The 20,000-nt window shown below is 41.9% G+C and overlaps 1 protein-coding gene across 1 annotated transcript in view; it reads right to left on the bottom strand.

The window, feature by feature from the left end:
* The window catches only part of pdia2 (protein disulfide isomerase family A, member 2), a 43,308-nt gene that overhangs the window by 10,751 nt on the left and 12,557 nt on the right, over positions 1-20,000 (bottom strand). The gene's annotated exons all lie outside the window — the stretch shown is intronic.

Here is a 20,000-nt window from a genome sequence, read left to right as displayed (position 1 = left end):
GATGAGGGGTAAGGAGAGAAGAGGAGAGGAGAGGAGGAGAGGAGAGGAGGAAGAGGAGAGGATGAGGGGTAAGGAGAGAAGAGGAGAGGAGGAGAGGAGAGGAGGAAGAGGAGAGGATGAGGGGTAGAGAGAGGAGGAGAGGAGGAGAAGATGAGGGGTAAGGAGAGAAGAGGAGAGGAGGAGAGGAGAGGAGGAAGAGGAGAGGATGAGGGGTAAGGAGAGAAGAGGAGAGGAGAGGAGGAGAGGAGAGGAGGAAGAGGAGAGGATGAGGGGTAGAGAGAGGAGAGGAGAGGAGGAGAGGAGAGGAGGAAGAGGAGAGGATGAGGGGTAAGGAGAGAAGAGGAGAGGAGAGGAGGAGAGGAGAGGAGGAAGAGGAGAGGAGAGGAGGACAACAGACAGGGGAGATGGGATGGTTATCGGATGACTATTATGGTATAGTTATGAGATGGTCGTGGGATGGTTATCGGATGGCTATTATGGTATAGTTATGAGACGGCTATTATGGTATAGTTATGAGATGGTCGTGGGATGGTTATCGGATGGCTATTATGGTATAGTTATGAGATGGTCGTGGGATGGTTATAGGACGGCTATTATGGTATAGTTATGAGATGGTCGTGGGATGGTTATCGGACGGCTATTATGGTATAGTTATGAGATGGTCGTGGGATGGTCATCGGACGGCTATTATGGTATAGTTATGAGATGGTCGTGGGATGGTCATCGGACGGCTATTATGGTATAGTTATGAGATGGTCGTGGGATGGTTATCGGATGGCTATTATGGTATAGTTATGAGATGGTCGTGGGATGGTTATCGGATGGCTATTATGGTATAGTTATGAGACGGCTATTATGGTATAGTTATGAGATGGTCGTGGGATGGTTATCGGACGGCTATTATGGTATAGTTATGAGATGGTCGTGGGATGGTTATCGGATGACTATTATGGTATAGTTATGAGATGGTCGTGGGATGGTTATCGGATGGCTATTATGGTATAGTTATGAGATGGTCGTGGGATGGTTATCGGATGGCTATTATGGTATAGTTATGAGATGGTCGTGGGATGGTCATCGGACGGCTATTATGGTATAGTTATGAGATGGTCGTGGGATGGTCATCGGACGGCTATTATGGTATAGTTATGAGATGGTCGTGGGATGGTTATCGGACGACTATTATGGTATAGTTATGAGATGGTCGTGGGATGGTTATCGGATGGCTATTATGGTATAGTTATGAGATGGCTATTATGGTATAGTTATGAGATGGTCGTGGGATGGTTATCGGATGGCTATTATGGTATAGTTATGAGATGGTCGTGGGATGGTTATCGGATGGCTATTATGGTATAGTTATGAGATGGTCGTGGGATGGTTATCGGATGACTATTATGGTATAGTTATGAGATGGTCGTGGGATGGTTATCGGATGACTATTATGGTATAGTTATGAGATGGTCGTGGGATGGTTATCGGATGGCTATTATGGTATAGTTATGAGATGGTCGTGGGATGGTTATCGGATGGCTATTATGGTATAGTTATGAGATGGTCGTGGGATGGTTATCGGATGACTATTATGGTATAGTTATGAGATGGTCGTGGGATGGTTATCGGATGGCTATTATGGTATAGTTATGAGACGGCTATTATGGTATAGTTATGAGATGGTCGTGGGATGGTTATCGGATGGCTATTATGGTATAGTTATGAGATGGTCGTGGGATGGTTATCGGATGACTATTATGGTATAGTTATGAGATGGTCGTGGGATGGTTATCGGATGGCTATTATGGTATAGTTATGAGATGGTCGTGGGATGGTTATCGGATGACTATTATGGTATAGTTATGAGATGGTCGTGGGATGGTTATCGGATGACTATTATGGTATAGTTATGAGATGGTCGTGGGATGGTTATCGGATGACTATTATGGTATAGTTATGAGATGGTCGTGGGATGGTTATCGGATGGCTATTATGGTATAGTTATGAGACGGCTATTATGGTATAGTTATGAGATGGTCGTGGGATGGTTATCGGATGACTATTATGGTATAGTTATGAGATGGTCGTGGGATGGTTATCGGATGGCTATTATGGTATAGTTATGAGATGGTCGTGGGATGGTTATCGGATGGCTATTATGGTATAGTTATGAGATGGTCGTGGGATGGTTATCGGATGACTATTATGGTATAGTTATGAGATGGTCGTGGGATGGTTATCGGATGGCTATTATGGTATAGTTATGAGACGGCTATTATGGTATAGTTATGAGATGGTCGTGGGATGGTTATCGGATGGCTATTATGGTATAGTTATGAGATGGTCGTGGGATGGTTATCAGATGACTATTATGGTATAGTTATGAGATGGTCGTGGGATGGTTATCGGATGGCTATTATGGTATAGTTATGAGATGGTCGTGGGATGGTTATCGGATGACTATTATGGTATAGTTATGAGATGGTCGTGGGATGGTTATCGGATGACTATTATGGTATAGTTATGAGATGGTCGTGGGATGGTTATCGGATGACTATTATGGTATAGTTATGAGATGGTCGTGGGATGGTTATCGGATGGCTATTATGGTATAGTTATGAGACGGCTATTATGGTATAGTTATGAGATGGTCGTGGGATGGTTATCGGATGACTATTATGGTATAGTTATGAGATGGTCGTGGGATGGTTATCGGATGGCTATTATGGTATAGTTATGAGATGGTCGTGGGATGGTTATCGGATGGCTATTATGGTATAGTTATGAGATGGTCGTGGGATGGTTATCGGATGGCTATTAGGGTATAGTTATGAGATGGTCGTGGGATGGTTATCGGATGGCTATTATGGTATAGTTATGAGATGGTCGTGGGATGGTTATCGGATGACTATTATGGTATAGTTATGAGATGGTCGTGGGATGGTTATCGGATGGCTATTATGGTATAGTTATGAGACGGCTATTATGGTATAGTTATGAGATGGTCGTGGGATGGTTATCGGATGGCTATTATGGTATAGTTATGAGATGGTCGTGGGATGGTTATCAGATGACTATTATGGTATAGTTATGAGATGGTCGTGGGATGGTTATCGGATGGCTATTATGGTATAGTTATGAGATGGTCGTGGGATGGTTATCGGACGGCTATTATGGTATAGTTATGAGATGGTCGTGGGATGGTCATCGGATGGCTATTATGGTATAGTTATGAGATGGTCGTGGGATGGTTATCGGATGGCTATTATGGTATAGTTATGAGATGGTCGTGGGATGGTTATCGGATGGCTATTATGGTATAGTTATGAGATGGTCGTGGGATGGTTATCGGATGACTATTATGGTATAGTTATGAGATGGTCGTGGGATGGTTATCGGATGGCTATTATGGTATAGTTATGAGACGGCTATTATGGTATAGTTATGAGATGGTCGTGGGATGGTTATCGGATGGCTATTATGGTATAGTTATGAGATGGTCGTGGGATGGTTATCGGATGGCTATTATGGTATAGTTATGAGATGGTCGTGGGATGGTTATCGGATGGCTATTATGGTATAGTTATGAGACGGCTATTATGGTATAGTTATGAGATGGTCGTGGGATGGTTATCGGACGGCTATTATGGTATAGTTATGAGATGGTCGTGGGATGGTTATCGGATGGCTATTATGGTATAGTTATGAGATGGTCGTGGGATGGTTATCGGATGGCTATTATGGTATAGTTATGAGATGGTCGTGGGATGGTTATCGGATGACTATTATGGTATAGTTATGAGATGGTCGTGGGATGGTCATCGGATGGCTATTATGGTATAGTTATGAGATGGTCGTGGGATGGTTATCGGATGGCTATTATGGTATAGTTATGAGATGGTCGTGGGATGGTTATCGGATGGCTATTATGGTATAGTTATGAGATGGTCGTGGGATGGTTATCGGATGACTATTATGGTATAGTTATGAGATGGTCGTGGGATGGTTATCGGATGGCTATTATGGTATAGTTATGAGACGGCTATTATGGTATAGTTATGAGATGGTCGTGGGATGGTTATCGGATGGCTATTATGGTATAGTTATGAGATGGTCGTGGGATGGTTATCGGATGACTATTATGGTATAGTTATGAGATGGTCGTGGGATGGTTATCGGATGGCTATTATGGTATAGTTATGAGATGGTCGTGGGATGGTTATCGGATGACTATTATGGTATAGTTATGAGATGGTCGTGGGATGGTTATCGGATGACTATTATGGTATAGTTATGAGATGGTCGTGGGATGGTTATCGGATGGCTATTATGGTATAGTTATGAGATGGTCGTGGGATGGTTATCGGATGGCTATTATGGTATAGTTATGAGATGGTCGTGGGATGGTTATCGGATGGCTATTATGGTATAGTTATGAGACGGCTATTATGGTATAGTTATGAGATGGTCGTGGGATGGTTATCGGATGGCTATTATGGTATAGTTATGAGATGGTCGTGGGATGGTTATCGGATGACTATTATGGTATAGTTATGAGATGGTCGTGGGATGGTTATCGGATGGCTATTATGGTATAGTTATGAGATGGTCGTGGGATGGTTATCGGATGACTATTATGGTATAGTTATGAGATGGTCGTGGGATGGTTATCGGATGGCTATTATGGTATAGTTATGAGACGGCTATTATGGTATAGTTATGAGATGGTCGTGGGATGGTTATCGGATGGCTATTATGGTATAGTTATGAGATGGTCGTGGGATGGTTATCGGACGGCTATTATGGTATAGTTATGAGATGGTCGTGGGATGGTTATCGGACGGCTATTATGGTATAGTTATGAGATGGTCGTGGGATGGTTATCGGACGGCTATTATGGTATAGTTATGAGATGGTCGTGGGATGGTCATCGGACGGCTATTATGGTATAGTTATGAGATGGTCGTGAGATGGTCATCGGACGGCTATTATGGTATAGTTATGAGATGGTCGTGAGATGGTCATCGGACGGCTATTATGGTATAGTTATGAGATGGTCGTGGGATGGTTATCGGATGGCTATTATGGTATAGTTATGAGATGGTCGTGGGATGGTTATCGGATGACTATTATGGTATAGTTATGAGATGGTCGTGGGATGTTTATCGGATGGCTATTATGGTATAGTTATGAGACGGCTATTATGGTATAGTTATGAGATGGTCATGGGATGGTTATCGGATGACTATTATGGTATAGTTATGAGATGGTCGTGGGATGGTTATCGGATGACTATTATGGTATAGTTATGAGATGGTCGTGGGATGGTTATCGGATGGCTATTATGGTATAGTTATGAGACGGCTATTATGGTATAGTTATGAGATGGTCGTGGGATGGTTATCGGATGGCTATTATGGTATAGTTATGAGATGGTCGTGGGATGGTTATCGGATTACTATTATGGTATAGTTATGAGATGGTCGTGGGATGGTTATCGGATGACTATTATGGTATAGTTATGAGATGGTCGTGGGATGGTTATCGGATGACTATTATGGTATAGTTATGAGATGGTCGTGGGATGGTTATCGGATGGCTATTATGGTATAGTTATGAGACGGCTATTATGGTATAGTTATGAGATGGTCATGGGATGGTTATCGGATGACTATTATGGTATAGTTATGAGATGGTCGTGGGATGGTTATCGGATGACTATTATGGTATAGTTATGAGATGGTCGTGGGATGGTTATCGGATGGCTATTATGGTATAGTTATGAGATGGTCGTGGTATGGTTATCGGATGGCTATTATGGTATAGTTATGAGATGGTCGTGGGATGGTTATCGGATGGCTATTATGGTATAGTTATGAGATGGTCGTGGGATGGTTATCGGATGGCTATTATGGTATAGTTATGAGACGGCTATTATGGTATAGTTATGAGATGGTCGTGGGATGGTTATCGGATGGCTATTATGGTATAGTTATGAGATGGTCGTGGGATGGTTATCGGATGACTATTATGGTATAGTTATGAGATGGTCGTGGGATGGTTATCGGATGGCTATTATGGTATAGTTATGAGATGGTCGTGGGATGGTTATCGGATGACTATTATGGTATAGTTATGAGATGGTCGTGGGATGGTTATCGGATGGCTATTATGGTATAGTTATGAGACGGCTATTATGGTATAGTTATGAGATGGTCGTGGGATGGTTATCGGATGGCTATTATGGTATAGTTATGAGATGGTCGTGGGATGGTTATCGGATGACTATTATGGTATAGTTATGAGATAGTCGTGGGATGGTTATCGGACGGCTATTATGGTATAGTTATGAGATGGTCGTGGGATGGTTATCGGACGGCTATTATGGTATAGTTATGAGATGGTCATGGGATGGTTATCGGACGGCTATTATGGTATAGTTATGAGATGGTCGTGGGATGGTCATCGGACGGCTATTATGGTATAGTTATGAGATGGTCGTGGGATGGTCATCGGACGGCTATTATGGTATAGTTATGAGATGGTCGTGGGATGGTCATCGGACGGCTATTATGGTATAGTTATGAGATGGTCGTGGGATGGTTATCGGATGACTATTATGGTATAGTTATGAGATGGTCGTGGGATGGTTATCGGATGGCTATTATGGTATAGTTATGAGACGGCTATTATGGTATAGTTATGAGTTGGTCGTGGGATGGTTATCGGATGGCTATTATGGTATAGTTATGAGATGGTCGTGGGATGGTTATCGGATGACTATTATGGTATAGTTATGAGATGGTCGTGGGATGGTTATCGGATGACTATTATGGTATAGTTATGAGATGGACGTGGGATGGTTATCGGATGACTATTATGGTATAGTTATGAGATGGTCGTGGGATGGTTATCGGATGGCTATTATGGTATAGTTATGAGACGGCTATTATGGTATAGTTATGAGATGGTCGTGGGATGGTTATCGGATGGCTATTATGGTATAGTTATGAGATGGTCGTGGGATGGTTATCAGATGACTATTATGGTATAGTTATGAGATGGTCGTGGGATGGTTATCGGATGGCTATTATGGTATAGTTATGAGATGGTCGTGGGATGGTTATCGGATGGCTATTATGGTATAGTTATGAGATGGTCGTGGGATGGTTATCGGATGGCTATTATGGTATAGTTATGAGATGGTCGTGGGATGGTTATCGGATGGCTATTATGGTATAGTTATGAGACGGCTATTATGGTATAGTTATGAGATGGTCGTGGGATGGTTATCGGATGGCTATTATGGTATAGTTATGAGATGGTCGTGGGATGGTTATCGGATGACTATTATGGTATAGTTATGAGATGGTCGTGCGATGGTTATCGGATGGCTATTATGGTATAGTTATGAGATGGTCGTGGGATGGTTATCGGATGACTATTATGGTATAGTTATGAGATGGTCGTGGGATGGTTATCGGATGGCTATTATGGTATAGTTATGAGACGGCTATTATGGTATAGTTATGAGATGGTCGTGGGATGGTTATCGGATGGCTATTATGGTATAGTTATGAGATGGTCGTGGGATGGTTATCGGACGGCTATTATGGTATAGTTATGAGATGGTCGTGGGATGGTTATCGGACGGCTATTATGGTATAGTTATGAGATGGTCGTGGGATGGTTATCGGACGGCTATTATGGTATAGTTATGAGATGGTCGTGGGATGGTCATCGGACGGCTATTATGGTATAGTTATGAGATGGTCGTGAGATGGTCATCGGACGGCTATTATGGTATAGTTATGAGATGGTCGTGAGATGGTCATCGGACGGCTATTATGGTATAGTTATGAGATGGTCGTGGGATGGTCATCGGACGGCTATTATGGTATAGTTATGAGATGGTCGTGGGATGGTTATCGGATGGCTATTATGGTATAGTTATGAGATGGTCGTGGGATGGTTATCGGATGACTATTATGGTATAGTTATGAGATGGTCGTGGGATGTTTATCGGATGGCTATTATGGTATAGTTATGAGACGGCTATTATGGTATAGTTATGAGATGGTCATGGGATGGTTATCGGATGACTATTATGGTATAGTTATGAGATGGTCGTGGGATGGTTATCGGATGACTATTATGGTATAGTTATGAGATGGTCGTGGGATGGTTATCGGATGGCTATTATGGTATAGTTATGAGACGGCTATTATGGTATAGTTATGAGATGGTCGTGGGATGGTTATCGGATGGCTATTATGGTATAGTTATGAGATGGTCGTGGGATGGTTATCGGATTACTATTATGGTATAGTTATGAGATGGTCGTGGGATGGTTATCGGATGACTATTATGGTATAGTTATGAGATGGTCGTGGGATGGTTATCGGATGACTATTATGGTATAGTTATGAGATGGTCGTGGGATGGTTATCGGATTACTATTATGGTATAGTTATGAGATGGTCGTGGGATGGTTATCGGATGACTATTATGGTATAGTTATGAGATGGTCGTGGGATGGTTATCGGATGACTATTATGGTATAGTTATGAGATGGTCGTGGGATGGTTATCGGATGGCTATTATGGTATAGTTATGAGACGGCTATTATGGTATAGTTATGAGATGGTCGTGGGATGGTTATCGGATGGCTATTATGGTATAGTTATGAGATGGTCGTGGGATGGTTATCGGACGGCTATTATGGTATAGTTATGAGATGGTCGTGGGATGGTTATCGGACGGCTATTATGGTATAGTTATGAGATGGTCGTGGGATGGTTATCGGATGACTATTATGGTATAGTTATGAGACGGCTATTATGGTATAGTTATGAGATGGTCGTGGGATGGTTATCGGATGGCTATTATGGTATAGTTATGAGATGGTCGTGGGATGGTTATCGGATGACTATTATGGTATAGTTATGAGATGGTCGTGGGATGGTTATCGGATGACTATTATGGTATAGTTATGAGATGGTCGTGGGATGGTTATCGGATGACTATTATGGTATAGTTATGAGATGGTCGTGGGATGGTTATCGGATGGCTATTATGGTATAGTTATGAGACGGCTATTATGGTATAGTTATGAGATGGTCGTGGGATGGTTATCGGATGGCTATTATGGTATAGTTATGAGATGGTCGTGGGATGGTTATCGGACGGCTATTATGGTATAGTTATGAGATGGTCGTGGGATGGTTATCGGACGGCTATTATGGTATAGTTATGAGATGGTCGTGGGATGGTCATCGGACGGCTATTATGGTATAGTTATGAGATGGTCGTGGGATGGTCATCGGACGGCTATTATGGTATAGTTATGAGATGGTCGTGGGATGGTCATCGGACGGCTATTATGGTATAGTTATGAGATGGTCGTGGGATGGTTATCGGATGACTATTATGGTATAGTTATGAGATGGTCGTGGGATGGTTATCGGATGGCTATTATGGTATAGTTATGAGACGGCTATTATGGTATAGTTATGAGATAGTCGTGGGATGGTTATCGGATGACTATTATGGTATAGTTATGAGATGGTCGTGGGATGGTTATCGGATGGCTATTATGGTATAGTTATGAGACGGCTATTATGGTATAGTTATGAGATGGTCGTGGGATGGTTATCGGATGGCTATTATGGTATAGTTATGAGATGGTCGTGGGATGGTTATCGGACGGCTATTATGGTATAGTTATGAGATGGTCGTGGGATGGTTATCGGACGGCTATTATGGTATAGTTATGAGATGGTCGTGGGATGGTCATCGGACGGCTATTATGGTATAGTTATGAGATGGTCGTGGGATGGTCATCGGACGGCTATTATGGTATAGTTATGAGATGGTCGTGGGATGGTTATCGGATGACTATTATGGTATAGTTATGAGATGGTCGTGGGATGGTTATCGGATGGCTATTATGGTATAGTTATGAGACGGCTATTATGGTATAGTTATGAGATAGTCGTGGGATGGTTATCGGATGGCTATTATGGTATAGTTATGAGATGGTCGTGGGATGGTCATCGGACGGCTATTATGGTATAGTTATGAGATGGTCGTGGGATGGTCATCGGACGGCTATTATGGTATAGTTATGAGATGGTCGTGGGATGGTCATCGGACGGCTATTATGGTATAGTTATGAGATGGTCGTGGGATGGTTATCGGACGGCTATTATGGTATAGTTATGAGATGGTCGTGGGATGGTTATCGGATGGCTATTATGGTATAGTTATGAGATGGTCGTGGGATGGTTATCGGATGACTATTATGGTATAGTTATGAGATGGTCGTGGGATGTTTATCGGATGGCTATTATGGTATAGTTATGAGACGGCTATTATGGTATAGTTATGAGATGGTCATGGGATGGTTATCGGATGACTATTATGGTATAGTTATGAGATGGTCGTGGGATGGTTATCGGATGACTATTATGGTATAGTTATGAGATGGTCGTGGGATGGTTATCGGATGGCTATTATGGTATAGTTATGAGACGGCTATTATGGTATAGTTATGAGATGGTCGTGGGATGGTTATCGGATGGCTATTATGGTATAGTTATGAGATGGTCGTGGGATGGTTATCGGATTACTATTATGGTATAGTTATGAGATGGTCGTGGGATGGTTATCGGATGACTATTATGGTATAGTTATGAGATGGTCGTGGGATGGTTATCGGATGACTATTATGGTATAGTTATGAGATGGTCGTGGGATGGTTATCGGATGGCTATTATGGTATAGTTATGAGACGGCTATTATGGTATAGTTATGAGATGGTCATGGGATGGTTATCGGATGACTATTATGGTATAGTTATGAGATGGTCGTGGGATGGTTATCGGATGACTATTATGGTATAGTTATGAGATGGTCGTGGGATGGTTATCGGATGGCTATTATGGTATAGTTATGAGACGGCTATTATGGTATAGTTATGAGATGGTCGTGGGATGGTTATCGGATGGCTATTATGGTATAGTTATGAGATGGTCGTGGGATGGTTATCGGAGTACTATTATGGTATAGTTATGAGATGGTCGTGGGATGGTTATCGGATGGCTATTATGGTATAGTTATGAGATGGTCGTGGGATGGTTATCGGATGACTATTATGGTATAGTTATGAGATGGTCGTGGGATGGTTATCGGATGGCTATTATGGTATAGTTATGAGACGGCTATTATGGTATAGTTATGAGATGGTCGTGGGATGGTTATCGGATGGCTATTATGGTATAGTTATGAGATGGTCGTGGGATGGTTATCGGATGGCTATTATGGTATAGTTATGAGATGGTCGTGGGATGGTTATCGGACGGCTATTATGGTATAGTTATGAGATGGTCGTGGGATGGTTATCGGACGGCTATTATGGTATAGTTATGAGATGGTCGTGGGATGGTCATCGGACGGCTATTATGGTATAGTTATGAGATGGTCGTGGGATGGTCATCGGACGGCTATTATGGTATAGTTATGAGATGGTCGTGGGATGGTTATCGGATGACTATCGGATGACTATTATGGTATAGTTATGAGATGGTCGTGGGATGGTTATCGGATGGCTATTATGGTATAGTTATGAGACGGCTATTATGGTATAGTTATGAGATGGTCGTGGGATGGTTATCGGATGGCTATTATGGTATAGTTATGAGATGGTCGTGGGATGGTTATTGGATGACTATTATGGTATAGTTATGAGATGGTCGTGGGATGGTTATCGGATGACTATTATGGTATAGTTATGAGACGGCTATTATGGTATAGTTATGAGATGGTCGTGGGATGGTTATCGGATGGCTATTATGGTATAGTTATGAGATGGTCGTGGGATGGTTATCGGATGACTATTATGGTATAGTTATGAGATGGTCGTGGGATGGTTATCGGATGACTATTATGGTATAGTTATGAGATGGTCGTGGGATGGTTATCGGATGACTATTATGGTATAGTTATGAGATGGTCGTGGGATGGTTATCGGATGGCTATTATGGTATAGTTATGAGACGGCTATTATGGTATAGTTATGAGATGGTCGTGGGATGGTTATCGGATGGCTATTATGGTATAGTTATGAGATGGTCGTGGGATGGTTATCGGACGGCTATTATGGTATAGTTATGAGATGGTCGTGGGATGGTTATCGGACGGCTATTATGGTATAGTTATGAGATGGTCGTGGGATGGTCATCGGACGGCTATTATGGTATAGTTATGAGATGGTCGTGGGATGGTCATCGGACGGCTATTATGGTATAGTTATGAGATGGTCGTGGGATGGTCATCGGACGGCTATTATGGTATAGTTATGAGATGGTCGTGGGATGGTTATCGGACGGCTATTATGGTATAGTTATGAGATGGTCGTGGGATGGTTATCGGATGACTATTATGGTATAGTTATGAGACGGCTATTATGGTATAGTTATGAGATAGTCGTGGGATGGTTATCGGATGGCTATTATGGTATAGTTATGAGATGGTCGTGGGATGGTTATCGGATGGCTATTATGGTATAGTTATGAGATGGTCGTGGGATGGTTATCGGATGACTATTATGGTATAGTTATGAGATGGTCGTGGGATGGTTATCGGATGACTATTATGGTATAGTTATGAGATGGTCGTGGGATGGTTATCGGATGACTATTATGGTATAGTTATGAGATGGTCGTGGGATGGTTATCGGATGGCTATTATGGTATAGTTATGAGATGGTCGTGGGATGGTTATCGGATGACTATTATGGTATAGTTATGAGATGGTCGTGGGATGGTTATCGGATGGCTATTATGGTATAGTTATGAGATGGTCGTGGGATGGTTATCGGATGGCTATTATGGTATAGTTATGAGATGGTCGTGGGATGGTTATCGGATGGCTATTATGGTATAGTTATGAGATGGTCGTGGGATGGTTATCGGATGGCTATTATGGTATAGTTATGAGATGGTCGTGGGATGGTTATCGGATGACTATTATGGTATAGTTATGAGATGGTCGTGGGATGGTTATCGGATGGCTATTATGGTATAGTTATGAGACGGCTATTATGGTATAGTTATGAGATGGTCGTGGGATGGTTATCGGATGACTATTATGGTATAGTTATGAGATGGTCGTGGGATGGTTATCGGATGACTATTATGGTATAGTTATGAGATGGTCGTGGGATGGTTATCGGATGGCTATTATGGTATAGTTATGAGACGGCTATTATGGTATAGTTATGAGATGGTCATGGGATGGTTATCGGATGGCTATTATGGTATAGTTATGAGATGGTCGTGGGATGGTTATCGGATGACTATTATGGTATAGTTATGAGATGGTCGTGGGATGGTTATCGGATGGCTATTATGGTATAGTTATGAGACGGCTATTATGGTATAGTTATGAGATGGTCATGGGATGGTTATCGGATGGCTATTATGGTATAGTTATGAGATGGTCGTGGGATGGTTATCAGATGACTATTATGGTATAGTTATGAGATGGTCGTGGGATGGTTATCGGATGGCTATTATGGTATAGTTATGAGACGGCTATTATGGTATAGTTATGAGATGGTCGTGGGATGGTTATCGGATGGCTATTATGGTATAGTTATGAGATGGTCGTGGGATGGTTATCAGATGACTATTATGGTATAGTTATGAGATGGTCGTGGGATGGTTATCGGATGGCTATTATGGTATAGTTATGAGATGGTCGTGGGATGGTTATCGGATGACTATTATGGTATAGTTATGAGATGGTCGTGGGATGGTTATCGGATGGCTATTATGGTATAGTTATGAGATGGTCGTGGGATGGTTATCGGATGGCTATTATGGTATAGTTATGAGATGGTCGTGGGATGGTTATCGGATGACTATTATGGTATAGTTATGAGATGGTCGTGGGATGGTTATCGGATGGCTATTATGGTATAGTTATGAGATGGTCGTGGGATGGTTATCGGATGGCTATTATGGTATAGTTATGAGATGGTCGTGGGATGGTTATCGGATGGCTATTATGGTATAGTTATGAGATGGTCGTGGGATGGTTATCGGATGGCTATTATGGTATAGTTATGAGATGGTCGTGGGATGGTTATCGGATGACTATTATGGTATAGTTATGAGATGGTCGTGGGATGGTTATCGGATGGCTATTATGGTATAGTTATGAGACGGCTATTATGGTATAGTTATGAGATGGTCGTGGGATGGTTATCGGATGACTATTATGGTATAGTTATGAGATGGTCGTGGGATGGTTATCGGATGACTATTATGGTATAGTTATGAGATGGTCGTGGGATGGTTATCGGATGGCTATTATGGTATAGTTATGAGACGGCTATTATGGTATAGTTATGAGATGGTCATGGGATGGTTATCGGATGGCTATTATGGTATAGTTATGAGATGGTCGTGGGATGGTTATCGGATGACTATTATGGTATAGTTATGAGATGGTCGTGGGATGGTTATCGGATGGCTATTATGGTATAGTTATGAGACGGCTATTATGGTATAGTTATGAGATGGTCGTGGGATGGTTATCGGATGGCTATTATGGTATAGTTATGAGATGGTCGTGGGATGGTTATCAGATGACTATTATGGTATAGTTATGAGATGGTCGTGGGATGGTTATCGGATGGCTATTATGGTATAGTTATGAGACGGCTATTATGGTATAGTTATGAGATGGTCGTGGGATGGTTATCGGATGGCTATTATGGTATAGTTATGAGATGGTCGTGGGATGGTTATCGGACGGCTATTATGGTATAGTTATGAGATGGTCGTGGGATGGTTATCGGACGGCTATTATGGTATAGTTATGAGATGGTCGTGGGATGGTCATCGGACGGCTATTATGGTATAGTTATGAGATGGTCGTGGGATGGTCATCGGACGGCTATTATGGTATAGTTATGAGATGGTCGTGGGATGGTCATCGGACGGCTATTATGGTATAGTTATGAGATGGTCGTGGGATGGTTATCGGACGGCTATTATGGTATAGTTATGAGATGGTCGTGGGATGGTTATCGGATGACTATTATGGTATAGTTATGAGACGGCTATTATGGTATAGTTATGAGATAGTCGTGGGATGGTTATCGGATGGCTATTATGGTATAGTTATGAGATGGTCGTGGGATGGTTATCGGATGACTATTATGGTATAGTTATGAGATGGTCGTGGGATGGTTATCGGATGGCTATTATGGTATAGTTATGAGATGGTCGTGGGATGGTTATCGGATGGCTATTATGGTATAGTTATGAGATGGTCGTGGGATGGTTATCGGATGGCTATTATGGTATAGTTATGAGATGGTCGTGGGATGGTTATCGGATGGCTATTATGGTATAGTTATGAGATGGTCGTGGGATGGTTATCGGATGACTATTATGGTATAGTTATGAGATGGTCGTGGGATGGTTATCGGATGGCTATTATGGTATAGTTATGAGACGGCTATTATGGTATAGTTATGAGATGGTCGTGGGATGGTTATCGGATGACTATTATGGTATAGTTATGAGATGGTCGTGGGATGGTTATCGGATGACTATTATGGTATAGTTATGAGATGGTCGTGGGATGGTTATCGGATGGCTATTATGGTATAGTTATGAGACGGCTATTATGGTATAGTTATGAGATGGTCATGGGATGGTTATCGGATGGCTATTATGGTATAGTTATGAGATGGTCGTGGGATGGTTATCGGATGACTATTATGGTATAGTTATGAGATGGTCGTGGGATGGTTATCGGATGGCTATTATGGTATAGTTATGAGACGGCTATTATGGTATAGTTATGAGATGGTCGTGGGATGGTTATCGGATGGCTATTATGGTATAGTTATGAGATGGTCGTGGGATGGTTATCAGATGACTATTATGGTATAGTTATGAGATGGTCGTGGGATGGTTATCGGATGGCTATTATGGTATAGTTATGAGACGGCTATTATGGTATAGTTATGAGATGGTCGTGGGATGGTTATCGGATGGCTATTATGGTATAGTTATGAGATGGTCGTGGGATGGTTATCGGACGGCTATTATGGTATAGTTATGAGATGGTCGTGGGATGGTTATCGGACGGCTATTATGGTATAGTTATGAGATGGTCGTGGGATGGTCATCGGACGGCTATTATGGTATAGTTATGAGATGGTCGTGGGATGGTCATCGGACGGCTATTATGGTATAGTTATGAGATGGTCGTGGGATGGTCATCGGACGGCTATTATGGTATAGTTATGAGATGGTCGTGGGATGGTTATCGGACGGCTATTATGGTATAGTTATGAGATGGTCGTGGGATGGTTATCGGATGACTATTATGGTATAGTTATGAGACGGCTATTATGGTATAGTTATGAGATAGTCGTGGGATGGTTATCGGATGGCTATTATGGTATAGTTATGAGATGGTCGTGGGATGGTTATCGGATGACTATTATGGTATAGTTATGAGATGGTCGTGGGATGGTTATCGGATGACTATTATGGTATAGTTATGAGATGGTCGTGGGATGGTTATCGGATGACTATTATGGTATAGTTATGAGATGGTCGTGGGATGGTTATCGGATGGCTATTATGGTATAGTTATGAGATGGTCGTGGGATGGTTATCAGATGACTATTATGGTATAGTTATGAGATGGTCGTGGGATGGTTATCGGATGGCTATTATGGTATAGTTATGAGATGGTCGTGGGATGGTTATCGGATGGCTATTATGGTATAGTTATGAGATGGTCGTGGGATGGTTATCGGATGGCTATTATGGTATAGTTATGAGATGGTCGTGGGATGGTTATCGGATGGCTATTATGGTATAGTTATGAGATGGTCGTGGGATGGTTATCGGATGACTATTATGGTATAGTTATGAGATGGTCGTGGGATGGTTATCGGATGGCTATTATGGTATAGTTATGAGACGGCTATTATGGTATAGTTATGAGATGGTCGTGGGATGGTTATCGGATGACTATTATGGTATAGTTATGAGATGGTCGTGGGATGGTTATCGGATGACTATTATGGTATAGTTATGAGATGGTCGTGGGATGGTTATCGGATGGCTATTATGGTATAGTTATGAGACGGCTATTATGGTATAGTTATGAGATGGTCATGGGATGGTTATCGGATGGCTATTATGGTATAGTTATGAGATGGTCGTGGGATGGTTATCGGATGACTATTATGGTATAGTTATGAGATGGTCGTGGGATGGTTATCGGATGGCTATTATGGTATAGTTATGAGACGGCTATTATGGTATAGTTATGAGATGGTCGTGGGATGGTTATCGGATGGCTATTATGGTATAGTTATGAGATGGTCGTGGGATGGTTATCAGATGACTATTATGGTATAGTTATGAGATGGTCGTGGGATGGTTATCGGATGGCTATTATGGTATAGTTATGAGATGGTCGTGGGATGGTTATCGGATGACTATTATGGTATAGTTATGAGATGGTCGTGGGATGGTTATCGGATGGCTATTATGGTATAGTTATGAGACGGCTATTATGGTATAGTTATGAGATGGTCGTGGGATGGTTATCGGATGGCTATTATGGTATAGTTATGAGATGGTCGTGGGATGGTTATCGGATGACTATTATGGTATAGTTATGAGATGGTCGTGGGATGGTTATCGGATGGCTATTATGGTATAGTTATGAGATGGTCGTGGGATGGTTATCGGATGGCTATTATGGTATAGTTATGAGATGGTCGTGGGATGGTTATCGGATGACTATTATGGTATAGTTATGAGATGGTCGTGGGATGGTTATCGGATGGCTATTATGGTATAGTTATGAGACGGCTATTATGGTATAGTTATGAGATGGTCGTGGGATGGTTATCGGATGGCTATTATGGTATAGTTATGAGATGGTCGTGGGATGGTTATCGGATGGCTATTATGGTATAGTTATGAGATGGTCGTGGGATGGTTATCGGATGGCTATTATGGTATAGTTATGAGATGGTCGTGGGATGGTTATCGGATGACTATTATGGTATAGTTATGAGATGGTCGTGGGATGGTTATCGGATGGCTATTATGGTATAGTTATGAGACGGCTATTATGGTATAGTTATGAGATGGTCGTTGGATGGTTATCGGATGGCTATTATGGTATAGTTATGAGATGGTCGTGGGATGGTTATCGGATGGCTATTATGGTATAGTTATGAGATGGTCGTGGGATGGTTATCGGATGACTATTATGGTATAGTTATGAGATGGTCGTGGGATGGTTATCGGATGGCTATTATGGTATAGTTATGAGACGGCTATTATGGTATAGTTATGAGATGGTCGTGGGATGGTTATCGGATGGCTATTATGGTATAGTTATGAGATGGTCGTGGGATGGTTATCGGATTACTATTATGGTATAGTTATGAGATGGTCGTGGGATGGTTATCGGATGACTATTATGGTATAGTTATGAGATGGTCGTGGGATGGTTATCGGATGGCTATTATGGTATAGTTATGAGATGGTCGTGGGATGGTTATCGGATGGCTATTATGGTATAGTTATGAGATGGTCGTGGGATGGTTATCGGATGGCTATTATGGTATAGTTATGAGATGGTCGTGGGATGGTTATCGGATGGCTATTATGGTATAGTTATGAGATGGTCGTGGGATGGTTATCGGATGGCTATTATGGTATAGTTATGAGATGGTCGTGGGATGGTTATCGGATGACTATTATGGTATAGTTATGAGATGGTCGTGGGATGGTTATCGGATGACTATTATGGTATAGTTATGAGATGGTCGTGGGATGGTTATCGGATGACTATTATGGTATAGTTATGAGATGGTCGTGGGATGGTTATCGGATGGCTATTATGGTATAGTTATGAGACGGCTATTATGGTATAGTTATGAGATGGTCATGGGATGGTTATCGGATGGCTATTATGGTATAGTTATGAGATGGTCGTGGGATGGTTATCGGATGACTATTATGGTATAGTTATGAGATGGTCGTGGGATGGTTATCGGATGGCTATTATGGTATAGTTATGAGACGGCTATTATGGTATAGTTATGAGATGGTCGTGGGATGGTTATCGGATGGCTATTATGGTATAGTTATGAGATGGTCGTGGGATGGTTATCAGATGACTATTATGGTATAGTTATGAGATGGTCGTGGGATGGTTATCGGATGGCTATTATGGTATAGTTATGAGATGGTCGTGGGATGGTTATCGGATGACTATTATGGTATAGTTATGAGATGGTCGTGGGATGGTTATCGGATGACTATTATGGTATAGTTATGAGATGGTCGTGGGATGGTTATCGGATGGCTATTATGGTATAGTTATGAGACGGCTATTATGGTATAGTTATGAGATGGTCGTGGGATGGTTATCGGATGGCTATTATGGTATAGTTATGAGATGGTCGTGGGATGGTTATCGGATGACTATTATGGTATAGTTATGAGATGGTCGTGGGATGGTTATCGGATGGCTATTATGGTATAGTTATGAGACGGCTATTATGGTATAGTTATGAGATGGTCATGGGATGGTTATCGGATGACTATTATGGTATAGTTATGAGATGGTCGTGGGATGGTTATCGGATGACTATTATGGTATAGTTATGAGATGGTCGTGGGATGGTTATCGGATGGCTATTATGGTATAGTTATGAGACGGCTATTATGGTATAGTTATGAGATGGTCGTGGGATGGTTATCGGATGGCTATTATGGTATAGTTATGAGATGGTCGTGGGATGGTTATCGGATGGACTATTATGGTATAGTTATGAGATGGTCGTGGGATGGTTATCGGATGGCTATTATGGTATAGTTATGAGACGGCTATTATGTATAGTTATGAGATGGTCGTGGGATGGTTATCGGATGGCTATTATG

This window comes from Alosa pseudoharengus, unplaced genomic scaffold (genome assembly GCF_046254945.1).
Source record: "Alosa pseudoharengus isolate Yale_2024_CS ecotype anadromous, Long Island Sound unplaced genomic scaffold, YU_APseudo_1.1 YU_APseudo_1.1_scf_1, whole genome shotgun sequence".
Classification (NCBI taxonomy): Eukaryota; Metazoa; Chordata; class Actinopteri; order Clupeiformes; family Clupeidae; genus Alosa; species Alosa pseudoharengus.
This window is presented reverse-complemented; position numbering and strand designations above follow the sequence as displayed.